This window comes from Thermobia domestica, chromosome 8 (genome assembly GCF_964235325.1).
Source record: "Thermobia domestica chromosome 8, izTheDome1.hap1.1, whole genome shotgun sequence".
Taxonomy (NCBI): domain Eukaryota; kingdom Metazoa; phylum Arthropoda; class Insecta; order Zygentoma; family Lepismatidae; genus Thermobia; species Thermobia domestica.
This window is the reverse complement of record NC_137461.1, coordinates 14,547,397-14,563,529: the sequence shown is the minus strand read 5'-3', so window position 1 is coordinate 14,563,529 and position 16,133 is coordinate 14,547,397. Positions and strand designations below refer to the sequence as shown.

The 16,133-nt window shown below is 35.3% G+C and overlaps 1 pseudogene across 2 annotated transcripts in view; it reads left to right on the top strand.

Moving 5' to 3' along the window:
- Positions 1-642: 642 nt before the first annotated feature.
- LOC145692700 (glucose dehydrogenase [FAD, quinone] pseudogene) overlaps positions 643-16,133 on the top strand; it is a 49,301-nt pseudogene continuing 33,810 nt past the window's right edge. Inside the window, exon 1 of one of the 2 annotated variants that reach the window (XR_014132631.1) lies at positions 643-764. The product of XR_014132631.1 is annotated as a glucose dehydrogenase [FAD, quinone] pseudogene, transcript variant X2 (transcript). Of the gene's footprint in view, positions 765-5,062; positions 5,256-16,133 lie in introns of those variants that run through there. The other variant, XR_014132630.1, reaches the window with a different exon arrangement.

Here is a 16,133-nt window from a genome sequence, read left to right as displayed (position 1 = left end):
AGAGAGAGAGAGAGAGAAAAGGAAAATTAAATTTCACTTGCATTACCTTCTTTTCAATCATTCTTTTTCCATTAGTCTCACGTCATTATATTTCATTATATTTGCTTCTTTCATTTCCCAAATAGCAACAAAATGTTCATGAATTTTAAAACATTATTTAATTATAATCGCATAAAACTGAAAGAAGAAACTTACACCAAAAACAAATACTATTGCGGAAGGCGTAAATTCCCACACCTCCATTCATGTTAATTTCATTTTAATTGTGTGAGTTTTCAATGACACCCTAACACAATTTTGTATACGGTACTTCTGCAGAATTTTTTTTTTTTTAAGAGGAGATATATCTGGTTTGCGTAACTTGTAATATGCATGTGTCAGATGAAGATGATTTTCCTCATTTAAATAGGTCATACTGCAGAACGAGAGAAAGATATCTCCTACTAACTTAGTGTTGGTTTCTTGTCAATTTCCTCCCCTCTTAACCTTACGGTAGAGTGGTACGAATAAAAAAACTGTGTCCAAAGGATTTACGTATTTAAAAAAATAAAAAAAAATAAAAAAGACATTATGTGGCATGTTTGCATTTAAGTACAGTTATAACCCGACCCTGACATCTGCTAATACTCGTTTGTTGACCATGTAACAAGGATGTGAATTCTTCTTAGTGGCTTCAAATTGCCAACACTGTTGAAGGATTTGGTTGCATCTTTGTGTCGATTGCTTATTGATGAGTGTTGTGTTGGAACAGTTACATTTCTGGAGTAAGTTCTGTGCTGTTCTTTCTTTGTCAGTCTGTATTTTGTATCTTCGTTTACTTCGTAAGTGCTACCGTGCCTGTGCGTATTACAAGTGCTACCGTATTCCCGGTTCGATTACCGGTAGAGTGACAAAAATTTCAGTGTTGTCTTAATATCGTAAGGAAATTAGGAGATAATTACATTTAAAGGAGTGAGTACAATTGAGTCTTCTATAAGACGTTCGGTTCTTGGGTCTAGACTAGTGTTGTAAAATTTCCGGAAATTTTGAACAGGCTGGTAAAAAAAACGTTTTTTTTCGGTTTCTTTCCGGAAAAATTGAAAAAATTGGGAAAATAAAAAAAATCTTTTTATTAGGTTATTTTTACTAGTAACGGAACGGAACAGCTTTTGTCAATATTTTCGAAGAAAACATTTTTTCTAATGGGTTCAAAATTTCCGGGAATTTTATACAGCACAAGGACGATACGTATCTCCATAAAATATATATAGTGGTATTAACTAAAATGATTCTGGCCCTGTTATTTTAACACTTCCTTGCTATAAAACGGTAACTTTATAAGATTACTTAAGATAATTTAAATGCGTCTATATTAATTAAGCTAACTAGGATTATATTTTAGTATCTTTTGTAGCCATAACTCCATTCTATCACGGTGCTAACTTTAAAGAAGCGGTGCAAATTTATTTGTTGCCACAAAATTTTCCTATTCTAATACAAGAAACATAACTACTCAATGATCTTAACTGTAAACTAGTAAATATAAAATAGTCTTCATTTTAAAAGCATAATGTAGTAAAATATTAGAAAATTTCAATTTATCCTAATTTTTTCCGTTTTTTTCCAAGCTCGGGAAAAAACGGTAAAAAACTATTTTTTTAACCCAAAATTTTCGTTTTTTTTCCAGACCTTTACAACACTAGTCTAGACTAGAACAAGTTGGGCAATTAAAACGAAACTTGCAGGATTAATACCTCTTTGGACTATGATTAAAACGCGAAAAAGTAAAAATTTCGTTTTACACACACAAGAGAGAAGACGTGAGGCATGCCCCCTCAAAAAATGTACAAATGGGATAAAACTAATTTCTCTAACGTCCTAGAAACAGAAATAATTGTTAAATTTCTTACCATCCCTAGTTGGCGAGAGCAAAGGAGAGATATTCCCTCAAAATCCTATGGTTCGGCTCTTGGGTCTAGCCTAGAAGGAGTTGGGCGATTGGAATGAAACTTGCAAGATACATAGCTCTTTAGTCTACGATTAAAACGACAAAAAATTCTACTTATACACGTAAGTGGGGACGGGGGACATGCCCCCCAAAATTATTTCTGTTTCCAGGACATTAGAGAGGTTACATTTTGTAACCTTTTTTAATTTGGACAATTTTTGAGGGGTGTCCCCCCATTCCCCCTTGTGTGTAAATAAAAATGTTATTTTTTTCGTGTTTTCTTCGTAGGCCGAAGAGTTATGAGTCCTTGAAATTTTGTTCCAATCGCCCAACTCCTTCTGGGCTAGACCCAAAAGCCGAACCCTTACTAATGTCTGTTTGTCTATTACAAAATAACATTCGCAAATTTTATCCCATTTTAGTCAAATTTAACGTGTGTTTTCTTTGATACTTAGAAAATAACCTTATTGCTTATAATTATTTATACATTACAAATTATTTAGAAAAATATACTTATAATTATTTATATATATTAGCAAGATTAAGATGGCGTATGAGAAATGACATCCCTCGGCAAGTACACAATCCGGAGAACGGGGAGGTAAGCGGCCTGGGACCTATATGTTAGGTACCATCACGGTATTTGCCTGGTAGGAATGAGAAAAACTCAGGAGAATGCTCACTCAGGGCGCCTGGTCTGAAAAAGCTGTTACATTATTTTAGCCGAGCGTTCCCACCGGGAATCGAAATCGGGACCTCTCCCACCAAAGGCGAAAGCGTTAGCGACCACGCTACGGGAGACCAGAATACTTTTGACCTCCACTCTAATCTCTATATTAAAACCGGAAGTGACAAAATCAACCACTTCCGGTTTTAACGATAATAAAATCGTTATAGAGCAAAGACGGTAATAAATACAAACAAGAGGTTTTCGACAATCAAATAAACAGCATAATAGTATATTTCATGTTAATTTTAATATCTCTACTGCAACCAGAAGTGGTAGGAATTTATTACCACATCTGGTTTCAATACGAAAATATCACTACATACAAACCAATCGCTTTCACGTGACACTGCTACTCGTTTGTCGTTTCGAAATTCTTTGCTGTATGCGGATCAATATTTGAACCGGAAGTGGTGGATTTTTTCCACTTCCGGCGTTATTAGAGAAAGAGAGAGGCATAAGAGTAGAAATGGAACGCTTCTTTTAATGCTGAACCCACATTAAGAAACCGTTTCTCGCTAGCTAGTACAGTTTTCCTTTCGGGATCCGAAAGTTGTAAATTTTCTACCATTTCTGGGACTTATCGGTTAGGGCACAGAATCCATAACAAAAGCTATCTGATACTTATCGAAAAATGGACAGAGTAGTTTTATAAGATTTTCAAGACTTATTGTTAGCGAACTTATAAAATACAGTAGCACGGTGGCTTAGTAACTGAGTGCTTACGTATGATGCATGCGGTCCCTTGTTCGATCTCCAGCCAAGTAAGTTTGTGGTGGACCAACATCGTGTCCGTGTATTTTCTCGGCGTATTGCCGTTTCCCCCGCAATGCCGGTAATCTCTTTCCACCAACTCTTAGATCATCATTCGCTTCCTTTAACCATCGTCTCCTTTAGCCTAAAGGATTAACCATCGTCTCCTTTAGCCTAAAGGATTAACCATCGTCTCCTTTAGCCTAAGGGATTAACCATCGTCTCCTTTAGCCTAAAGGATTAATCATCGTCTCCTTTAGCCTAAAGGATTAACCATCGTCTCCTTTAGCCTAAGGGATTAACCATCGTCTGCTTGAGCCTAAGGGATTAATCATCGTCTCCTTTAGCCTAAAGGATTAACCATCGTCTCCTTTAGCCTAAAGGATTAATCATCGTCTCCTTTAACCTAAAGGATTAATCATCGTCTCCTTTAGCCTAAAGGATTAACCATCGTCTCCTTTAGCCTAAAGGATTAACCATCGTCTCATTTAGCCTAAAGGATTAACCATCGTCTCCTTTAGCCTAAAGGATTAACCATCGTCTCCTTTAGTCTAAAGGATGGGACGTTAACTGAAAGCTTTCCTTTCGTTTCATTTCACTCTAAAACAGTGGTTCTCAAACTTTCCGATAACGCGGACCCCCTTGTGCATTCGGAAAGTAATCCGCGGACCTCCTTGCAATGCTATCTGAAATTTCACATGGTATTAAAAAATATACTGATTAGAATTACCACTGACGAGAAAAAGATAAAGAAAAATAATGCAATAAGTAATTTACTCTAAAGATACATGATTGTTTCCTAGTGAACGAAATTTCAACTGAAAATACAGTAACTGTCAAGACTGATAATCATTTTTTTAAAAAAAGAAATTCACTTGATAAACATTCTCAAATGTGGGGTCTCTAATGTGAGGAATGAAATTCTCTGTGCTTTTCTATAATTGCATTGAAATCTGGAGTCATTTTTGTCACCATCAATCTTAGGTCCGATTCCACATTAAGACGATTTCGCTTTAAAGTTTTAATACTGCAAAGAGCAGAAAAGGTCTGTTCACATAAGTAAGTGGTAGGAAAAGGCATCAAATGTTGCAATGCCTTTTTAGACAACTCTTCATACTGACAGGGCAGAAATTTAGTAAAGTAGGAAAACATTTAAATTTACAAACATAAGTATAATTTCTAATTGCTTTCTTTTTAGTAACTGAAAAAAATGCTTCTTGCATAACAGCATTTTCTTTATAACACATTTCAATTTTTAGGCGTCGCGGTCCCCCTGGCTACGTTCCACGGACCCCCAGGGGTCCGCGTACCCCACTTTGAGAACCACTGCTCTAAAACATTGTAAGACTGGCTACACAAAAGTCAACGAAAACCCATCTCAGTCCACAGCCCTTTGCAGGCTTAAATGTCATGGTCTTCATTTCTTTTTTGTAATTCGGAGTATTTTTTGTGTTCTAAAGAGGTGATTGATCTAAATATAACAATGGAAACATCATCATCATTCTCATCTTTGGTGGTCCTTCCTCTTTTCAGGAGATACTCAATTTGTAGCGCTTTTGCTGAAGTCATTTTATTTTAGTTTTTTTTTCTGCATTGTGTCCCCCCCCCCTCCGTTGTCCCCGTTGGTTTTCTTCACGCCTCGCGCTTCTGATTGTTCTACTATCCTCTTAATGGTTGTCGATTAACCAGAGAGACGGGGGCTTTCAAAATCCTATTTTACGGAAGCAAGGTTATCTTGTCGCTAAGAAATACATCGGAAGTTGACGAAGGAAACAGTCGGGGATTTGGAAGCAATTTTTTTGGTGTATACACAAACCTCTAGTCTTTTCGTAGAAACTAGCATCACAGGTAGGAACTTTTAATTCTTTAATTCTTTCTCCTATTTTAGTGTGAACTAAACTTAAAAGGTCTTATGCAGAGTCGTTATGACGCGTGATTAGTGACATACTAAACAGTTCGACCAACATAATATTTCCTGCAGTAGTCAGGTTTTTAGTATAACGTTAATCATACGTCAAAACGACTCTGGATAAGGCGGAAAGATTCTTGCTTATGTCTAATATAGATAATAAATGCTTTAATTTCTTTGTACAGGAAAACACAAAATTTAAAGATGTCGGGTAACATTGACGAAAGAAATCAAAATAGTATTATCTTGCTCAAACTTGTATCAAACTACAGAGGTCACTGTGGCTCAGCAGTAGTGCGCTTACCACTGATGTGAAGGGGTTCTTAGTTCGAGTTGGTGGTTCACAACATCGTGTCGGTGAGTTTTGTAGGGCCAGTGATGAAATGTTAAAATTTTTGGTGGATATACGCTAGATCATTTTTTAAAATATACATACCTTAAAATCCATCCCGGTATACGCTAGTTCTTTCCTAAATTTGAGGAGAGTTTACACTGGGCCAAGGGTGCTCATCAGGGGAGGCAAGGTGGGGCGCTCACCCCCTCCTAGAGGAAATTGTACTTGGAAATATCGAAAACCCAATAGAATTTTTACATTAGTTACAGCAAAATTTGAAACTGTATTTGAAACGTTGCTTATACTTGCCCCTTCCTCCCCTCCTTGGAAACCAAAACATGGGCGCCCTTGCACTGGGCTATAAAGATATGAGTTCAGTATAGGCTGTATTCTCTCGTATAAGCCAGGACCGGCTCTACCATATGTGCAACACATGCATTTGCACGGGGCGACAAAATCTGTCATAACTGTATTATTTAAAATAACTATTTCTTGTTGGAAACAGACTTCATGATGATGGTAGTTAAGTTTACTAAGACGATATTTATTTGAATACTTTTAGGTCGCGTTAGTTTGTCACATTGAGAGTGCTACAGCAAATGTTCAAACAAACCCCAGCTGAATTGCTTGATTGTTGTCAAATACAATTAATTCTCGAACAGTAGCAAACACCTGTTCCATTTAGTTAGTTATCACAATTTTGATATGAAAACTAGTCTTGTCTTTGGCACAAACACGTTCTTATCATTGAAAGTAGAAACACATCTTTTTAAAACTTTTAAACAGATGTAGAAGGAAAATCAAGAAATAAAGATAAAAGAGGTAGTTGCACTAGAATTGCAAACTGATATATTGAGATTGAAATTCGATATTGAATTCTATAAAAAAGTATTACAACATTTCTTCTGTAGGTGTGTTTGCTTTACCTTTCACTAACATAATAGATTATTATTTAAAGAAAAAAAAACAGACACAATGAGATTGTCTTTGTAGTGTTTAGGCCTTTCTGAGTATGGATGCCCTTTCCCTCGCCTTCGCTGTTCATGATGGAGTAGCATACGTAAAATCGTGTTTTTTTACGATTTACTCTTTTTGGAGAAAGGGGGCGGCAAATGATGTCATGGCATGGGGCGGCAAATTGCCTATGGCCAGCCCTGGTATAGTCCCATTGCACCTCTGTCACGAGCCTATATTCTTATTTCACGAATTATTTCATATCATTCACTTCATGTAGACTAATCTCAATTAGCAGAAAGAGCATGAACGTAGGGCGTACGCGTAAATGTATAAATTTAATTTAATCTTTAATGAAACTACAGTGTAAGATTTTTTGCAAAATTACGTTTAATCATTGGCAAAAATGACGTCATTTGACCGACGCGTTGTCTTCAGTGGTGTAGCAAGCAAGTTTTCCCAGGGGACATGAATTTTTCAGGAGAACCGGGCTTTTTTTTTCTTTTTACATTTTAAAAGGAGTTCAAAAGTATTCTTTCAAAATATGACAGCATTAATAACTCAACATAGGGCCTACAAATGGTACATACGTTGAGTTTGTTCGAAGGCTTCAAACTGATGTATGTATCCCCACCACTTATGTATGCAACACACGGTAATAGATACAGAGTTTATTTGCTAACCGCTCCAAATACAAATATTACAATTATTATAACATATCGACCTCCACGGAACATCCGCGCTCTCCAAACGACACTTCTGGAACCGCCACTGCTGTGTAAATCCAGATGAGAGTAACAACCTGTTTGATTAAGATCAACAACTGTTTTAAATATTTTAAGGTGTTGATATGGTAATTGTTTTCTCTTTGTTTAATTTTTTATCATAAACATCCTTTATTTGCTCGAAGTATTAAACACACAACAGACGAAGCTCATTGGGGAAAGAGTACAGAATACCGTTTGGGGAGGCCGAAGTCAAATTCCGTTTTCCCTTTTCTATGGTTGCACCCCTGGTTATTCTGTGCATCAAATCTCTTCGAGGCGAGAGACTGCAACAAATTCAAGTTCCAGTCTTGTTCAGAGCCCACATTAATACTAGGTAGGGATGCGCACGAGACAAGATTTATGGATGTCTTGACTCGAAAAATATATTTTTTCTATTGGAAGAGCCGTGTCTCGACTCGAATTTTGTCAGGAAAATCCCGTCTCGACTCTCGTGCGCATCCCTAATACTAGGTCACAATGTTCATAGGCTCGGTGTATAAACAAATAATGAGAGTCTATTTTCTATTGATTCATTGTATTCTAATAGTCGAATAGAACAGTAGTCCATTTTCTATTGGTTTATTTTAATTTAAAAACCGAATAGTGATAGTCCATTTTCTAATAGATCTAACTTACTGTAATCTAATAACCGAATGACTAAAGACCATTTTCGATTGATCCATTGTAATGTAATAACCGAATGATAACAGTCCATTTTCTATTGACTTGTTGTAATCTAATAACCGAATGGCGATAGTCTATTTTCTATTGATTTATTATGATCTAATATTGAAATGGTAATGGTCTATTTTCTACTGACTTATTGTAATCTAATAATAACGGAATAGCAATAACCCATTTTCTATTGATCTATTCTAGTGTAATAACCGAATGGTGATAGTCCATTTTCAACTGCTTCGTTGTAATTTAATGACAGAATAATCGTGGTAGTCAATACTTTGTTGATTCATTGTAATTTACTAACAAAATGATGATAGTCCAATTTCTTACAATCTAATAATTAAATGCTGACAGTCCGTTTTCTATTAGTTCATTGTAATCTAATAGCCGAGTGGTGATAGTCCATTTTCTATTGATTCGTTGTAGTGTAATAAGTGAATAGTGATAGTCTATTTCCTATTGATTTATTGCAATCTAATAACCAAACGAGGATATTCCATTTTCTATTGATTTATTGTAATGTAACTACTGAATGGTGATAGTCAATTGATTCGTTGTATCTGATAACCATATAGTAACTTAATAGTCTATTTCCTATTGTCACATTATAATCTAATAACTGAATGAAGATAGTCCATTTTCTATTGACTTATTGTAATGTAATAACTGAATGGAAATAGCCTACTTTCTATTTGCTTATTTAATCTAATAACGGAACTGTAATAATCCATTTTTATTGATCCATTTTAGTGTAATAACCGAATGGCGATAGTTCATTTCTTATTGGTGCCATATAATCTAATACCGCATGGTTAACTTTGATGTTTCCTGTATATATGTTCTTGGGTTTGATCTTTTGTGGGTATTAACGCTGGAATAAAGTTTTGGATGATATTTTAAACCTGAATGTGCTGTCTCAAGGTACATTAAATTTCAATCAATGAAAGCAATCAAGCACACGAATGAGTTTGCTGAAAGTTGAGACCTTCCTAATCATTTTCCGGCGTCTGATTTTGTTTGTTTTCCTGGAACTTGCTAAGAAAAATACTGCTTATCCTTACTTTCGAAACGACTTTTCACTCAAAATACTTGTACCTGGATCTTTCAGTGATACAAAATATTAACTCAGTGATAACCATCAGTGCAAACAATTTAGTAGTGACAAATTCTGTAGGTGTACGAAGCAAAGAAGTGTCGAAAAAAGTACGGGTCCGAGCTTGTTTGCTTCCATTCCATAAAATTTGTTTGGTCGGTTGTCTAATATGAGATAAACTCACTCAGCTGAATTCTGTATTTTAAATACGATTACAATGGGCCTATAGAAAAAGGACTATAACCATTCGGCTATTAGATTACAATGAATCAACATAAAATGGAATATCACAATTCGGTTATTAGATTAGGTAAACAATGAATCGATAGAAAATGGATTACTTTATTCGGTTATTAGATTACAATGAATCAATAGAAAATGGAATATGAATATTCGGTTATTAGATTATAATAAATTAATAGGTGAATCAATAGAAAATTGATTTCTTTATTCGGTTATTAGGTTACAATGAATCAATAGAAAATGGGATATGACCATTTGGTTATTAGATTATAATAAGTTAATAGGTGAATCAATAGAAAATGGACTATCACTATTCGATTATACTATTACAATAAGTCAATAGAAAATGGACTATCACTATTCGATTATTACGAGTAGATTACAATGAGTTAAAGAAAATGAATACCACTATCCGGATATTAGATTACAGTGAATCAATAGAAAATGGAATATCACCATTGGGTTATTCAACAGAAAATTGACTATTTTATGTCCGTCATCTTTGTGAAAGATAGGCTCAACAATGTGTATACATGCGAATATATCTAAACCTATTCTTCCCATGGTAAAAAAGCGCATGTCATCCATTATTATTATAATCACGAGTTTCCCCGATTGCGTAGAAAATCGTCTTTAGTTGACTTTAGAGAATCTTCAAGTACTCATTGCATTCACTTTAACATTTAACTTTAAATTAACGTTAGAGAATTGAGCTTCATATACAGGGTTTCTCCGGGAAGTAGTAGGACTGATTTTTCCCGCCATAACAAATGAAGGAGGGGTATTACTGCGCTGGTTGGGTGATGGTGGTCTTGGTTATTAGCGCACCGGTCGCCTCCAAGCATTCACGGAGTGTACGTGAACCCCTTTCAAGGTGCCTGTCATCTCGACAATGAATCTTTTGTTAGAGCAGCGTTACGCAATGAAGTTTTGCGTCAAACGCAGTAAAACTGCGAGTGAGAGCCATGACATGATCAAGACTGCTTAAGGGAGTGGTGCCATGAGCTGATCAAGTGTTTTTGGAAAGCACAAATTGTTTCGGGGAGGGAAGAGAGCAAGTTGAAGATAAGCAACGGTCAGAACGCCGTTCAAAAGCAAAAAGGGACGAAAACTTAGCGAAAGTGCAAAATCTTTTGAACTCTGACGACCCCGCACCAAAGCTGTGAATGGCACTTTCCCGATTCACCTATCCAGAAGAAAGCCCTCATGAGCAAGTCGAAAATGAAATTGATGTTAACCATCTTTTTTGACTGCAAAGGAGTGGTTTATAGAGAGTTTGTACCGCCTGGTCAGACTATGAATGTTGCATTCTACGTGGAAGTACTGGAAAGGCTTAGAAAACAAGTCACCCGCGTCCGTCCAGCAATCGCTGCATCATGGAAACTTCATTACGACAATGAGACGAGCCACACCACCTTTGCTGTTATGGACTCCCTGACCAAACATGGCATCACACAGCTTCCCCAGCCATCCTACAGCCCAGATGTCGCTCCTGCAGACTTCTTCCTTTTGTCCCGACTGAAATGGGTCATAAAAGGACGTTACCACAGCTCGGTCCAGACCATTCAAGAGGCCGTAATGACAGAGCTGAAGAGCATTCCAGTTTCTGCGTTCCAGGGTGCCTTCAGTGATTGGCAGAACCGCTGGAAACGCTGTGTTGATGCAGAAGAGGCATAGTTTGAAAACTATTAAGTCGATGTGTCAAAATTGTGAATATTTTCTTTTTATTCAGTCTTACTACTTTCCGCATAAACCTTGTATATTTTCAACTAATTCTTGTTCTAAATAGAGACTAATAATTATATTTTGGGGAAGGAGTGGGGTCTATTTGGCTAAGAGCAACTATTGGTAGTTAGCTATTGGAAAATGTTAATATATATATATATATATATATATATATATATATATATATATATATATATATATATATATATATATATATATATTTTGCAAAAAGTTTTTAAAGTTCCTTTTGTATGCCGAGGACAAACACTTGACCAATCAGAGATAAGGATTTGTTTAGATTTTCCGGTTCCGCGAATCACAACCAAGCATATGTGTTCTTTACCATATGTTCTAATAACTATCCTTTTATTTTTCTATAAAAATACTCCAATACTTATGTATCTACAACAGCTAATGTTTTTAAATGCTATGTGAAAAATTGGCAGAATTAAGCTGCGCAATTTTGCTATTTTAGAAGTTCCGATGTGTAATAAATTTTCACGGAAACAGTTTAACTCCACACTGTAACTCTGGCTCTCTATTAATAAAGATTTAAATGCAGTATAAATTAAAATGAAGGCTCTCTATTAATAGTTAAAAATTTAAATGCAGTAGAAATTAAAATGAAGGCTCTCTATTAATAGTTAAAAATTTAAATGCAGTATAAATTAAAATGAAGGCTCTCTATTAATAGTTAAAAATTTAAATGCAGTATAAATTAAAATGAAGGCTCTCTATTAATAGTTAAAAATTTAAATGCAGTATAAATTAAAATGAAGGCTCTCTATTAATAGTTAAAAATTTAAATGCAGTATAAATTAAAATGAAGGCTCTCTATTAATAGTTAAAAATTTAAATGCAGTATAAATTAAAATGAAGGCTCTCTATTAATAGTTAAAAATTTAAATGCAGTATAAATTAAAATGAAGGCTCTCTATTAATAGTTAAAGATTTAAATGCAGTATAAATTAAAATGAAGGCTCTCTATTAATAGTTAAAAATTTAAATGCAGTATAAATTAAAATGAAGGCTCTCTATTAATAGTTAAAGATTTAAATGCAGTAGGAATTAAAATGAAGGCTCTCTATTAATAGTTAAACATTTAAATGGCCAGCCTACCTAAAATACTGTTGAGCACTCAGAATACTGTTGGACTGAAGGTTTGTTCTCAGAAGTAAGGTACTATCTCCTCACCTCTCCCACTTTCAAGCAAAGTATTCTGGTTACGCGAATGACTGTAGGCCAAATCTTGACTACTACAAAATTTGTAAATATAGAAGACTACTATAGATTCAATGAGCCTTAAGCAGAATCGTTTTGACATATGTTTAGCGTGAAAGGGATGCGCGCGAGACAATATTTGTGGCTGTCTCGTCTCGAAAATGTGCTGTAAATGTGGTGTCTCGACTCGAAAAATGTATATTTCAGTATTGGAATAGCCGTGTCTCGACTCGAATTTTGTCAGGAAAAATCCTCTCTCGACTCGTCTCGTGCGCATCCCTAAGCGTCATACTAAAGGTGTGACTACTGCAGGAAACATATGTTAGTCGAACTCTTTAGTATAGCACTAATCACGCCTCAGAACGACTCTGCATAAGCCCTAATATGTTTGAACCTTGCCGACATCTCTTGTGGAGATATTGTAAATTTCCATTGTCTGTAAAGGCTTTCCTTTTTTGAATTATCTAATAATAATACTTCCGCAATGGTTAAAAGTAACTGTTGTTTATAATTGCTAAGTACAGCGTGAATGCTTTCAGTCAAAACAAACTAATCGGCCAAAGATACTGAGCTTAAATACACTGATAACTTAATTACGTATTGGACGCTTATTCACTAAGTGATATTTGTGTTTACTGCTTCTTTTTTGTCTTCCTGCTTCGAGCGATACATAATGACCACCTCTTTGGATATAAGCACAGTTAGAACCGGTTCGACTAATCAGGTACCACAAAAAAACATCCAACAAAATACAAAGATAAAAGACTTTTTAATAGCTAGTGTTTTATCGTCATCCTTTTTAACAAACAGGTAACAGCGGATATATTACAACTTTAACAGTTGGTATTTATGCTTTTTGCTAACTGTTCAACGGTGACAAAGAATTTTCGATATTGGACTAGTGTTGTGAACCATTGGATACAGGGGTGCACCCACGGGGAATTCACCAGGTCCGGAGCCCCCCAAAAGTTCCTAATTCAACATACATTTGTACACTTTCTCAATACAAATGTAATATACTAATTTAACAGGGAAAATGATTGATAGCATGAAAATTTGGTCTTACACACTTCATCTGTAATCTTTCTCTTATGAAAACATTTCTCTAATTCTATAATTTTTTTCTGAAAATATAGGTGCAAGTATTTTACAATTACTTATCGTTTTCTGGGGTGAAGAATAATACCCATTCATTACTACATAGACGTAGAGGCTTCTAGTATTACAGTTCCCCGTAAGCCTTGGATCCCCTCCCGACAAAAAATTCTGGATGCGTGTCAGATCTTCTTCAATAATAAACAAAATCTGGTTTTGAAGGCAGAACTTTTTGCAGGAAGACACATTATTGTTATAAACATACAATTTTATTATTTTATTTAAAAAAAAAAGGAAAATGAAAGAAAGAAAACCAAAAAATAATTACCCAGCTCGTTTTAAAATTCCATTTTTGCAATCGTACGTTTCAACACTTCAGCTTCAAAGATATTGATTGGCGAAAGAAAGAAACTCACGTTTGTTTATTTGGTTTCTCCTGAGAATGAGAATACAATACTTTCCGAAGTTATTTAGTGGCCAGTTTTTCTGAGTAAGGCTGCACACCGTATTATTGGCAAATAGATCATACACGGTGTAGAAGTGTATCAATTGGAAATTTAGTTAAATATAGAATAACGCTCCTGTTTCGTTGCGCGTGGTCCCAGGTTCGATTCCCGGTGATTGTAGCGTTTGTTCCATATATACTTCGGAGGACAAAGCCTCGCTCCCCTTAGAGCAAAGGCAAATTCACCTTACATATTACTTCTATGCAGGAGGTGTCGTTTAGCAAATATTGTCCCAATGCAATCCCCTCGCAGTTTAGTCTTACCCAACCTATGGACAAATTTTTGCTGGGGGTCGCGGTGGCTCAGTGGTAGAGCGTTCACCTCCGCTGCTTGGGGTCCCTGGTTCGATCCCAGCTCGCGCCGTGTGGACTTTGTGGTGGACAAACACCGTGCTCGTGGGTTTTCTCGGGATTCTCCCGTTTCCTCCCACTTTCTTCATTCCACCATTTCACTCATTTCTCATTATCACCGTCTCCTTTAGCCTAAGCGGCACAATCGTGGGACGTTAAACTTAAAGATTTCATTTCCTTTCAAATTTTTGCTGCCAGAATGATTGGATGGATGTACACTCATGTCCAAAATTATTGTCGCATGTCTATAAATATGTTGTTGTAGGAATATAATTTGATAACAAATTCGCCGGGTATTTCTTATAATGTTAGTATGTGTACAATCGGCAAAGACATGTATGTTGGAAACTTCATGTCAAAAGAGCAGTAAATAAGAACAATAAAACGAAAATAAAACTTTCTTGTCCATTTAGCAACATTTTGTTTTACTCATTCTAATTTTCGTATTTATGATTGTTTTCCTATGAAATTTACCACAAATATACATTTCTCGATTATACACATAGTATCACTATTAAAAGTACCCTGCAAAATCATTATCAAATTATATTCTTACAAGAAGACAGTTATAGATATGCGATAATCATTTTAGACATGAGTGTACACCTTGTCTCAAAAAGGTTGAGCGCATTCTTTATTGGTGTTTTGAGGCAAAAATTTTCTAAGTCCAGCTTCGGGTATCTTCGGGAAAAAGTAAGCCAGGTTCGAACCTCCAAGCCAGCCTTTGCAATCGGGAAAAAGTTTGCAGATGTGTTTTTCTTCTTTTAAATATAATAAGACTTGTTACCAAGTGTTTAAAAAAGCAACATTGATTGAAATACTTAATGATACAATATTTCGAAACCTTGCACATGCTTGTTTGTCATTTAGCTCTCTATACGTAATGGAGCATTTAAATACGTTAAAGAATCTTTCCATATGTAAAAGAATGCTCAAAGTTAAGAAATAGAACATAATTATCGCCTGAGTACTAAAATAAAAGTCAAAGTAGAACAGAAACAGCGTTTGTCATGGATATGAATGTCATAATTATCTTGAGATCCGTTATACATCGCTAGAAGCTTAGCTCTAGAAGTTCTTGTGTTAGCTCATTGGTAAGCTGTCGGATTTCAAATTATAAGGTTGTGAGTTCGAATCCCATGTGGGTCAATACTTTTTTTTAAAATTATATTTTCCGCAATGCATGAAAAATTATATAAAATAATTATATTAAAATACATAAGTTGTTTATATATAACATAACAATTGCAGAACATAGTAATTATTATGTTTAAAATATAACATCTGAGATAATTTTCACAGTAGGTCGGTATTATATATGAGGATGTAAATACAAGTTAAGAAACTCGTTCAATAGCAATAAATAAATCATGTAGTGTATTTATTTGCAGCTATTTGTCATATAGAGAGTAATTCTCAACATTCATAATATAGAATGTCATTTATGTTCTTGAAAAGTTATTCGATGCATAAACAGAGGGTATAAACAGAGAATCCAAAGTCGGAACGCTCGCAAAAAAATTCATGAACCCCAAAGGTCACGTGAGCAGACTGGAATTGTCCTTATGAAGCATGCCACAGCAGAAAGTCTTTACATAGATTTTCAATTCAATTCCTGATATATGCTTTTGCAATGTGGAAGTTGTGATGCCTTGAGTCGCCCTCTCTCGCTCGCTCGCTCGCTCACTCTCTCTCTATTTATACAGAATATAAAAGTGGATTTATGTGTGTGTTTCAACATAATTCTGATATATCTAGAGCAATTTTAACTATATTTCTTACAGTCTGGAAAAAGAGTACTGTCGGGATACATATCAAAAATGCTAGAAACGGGTCGATATTATTATT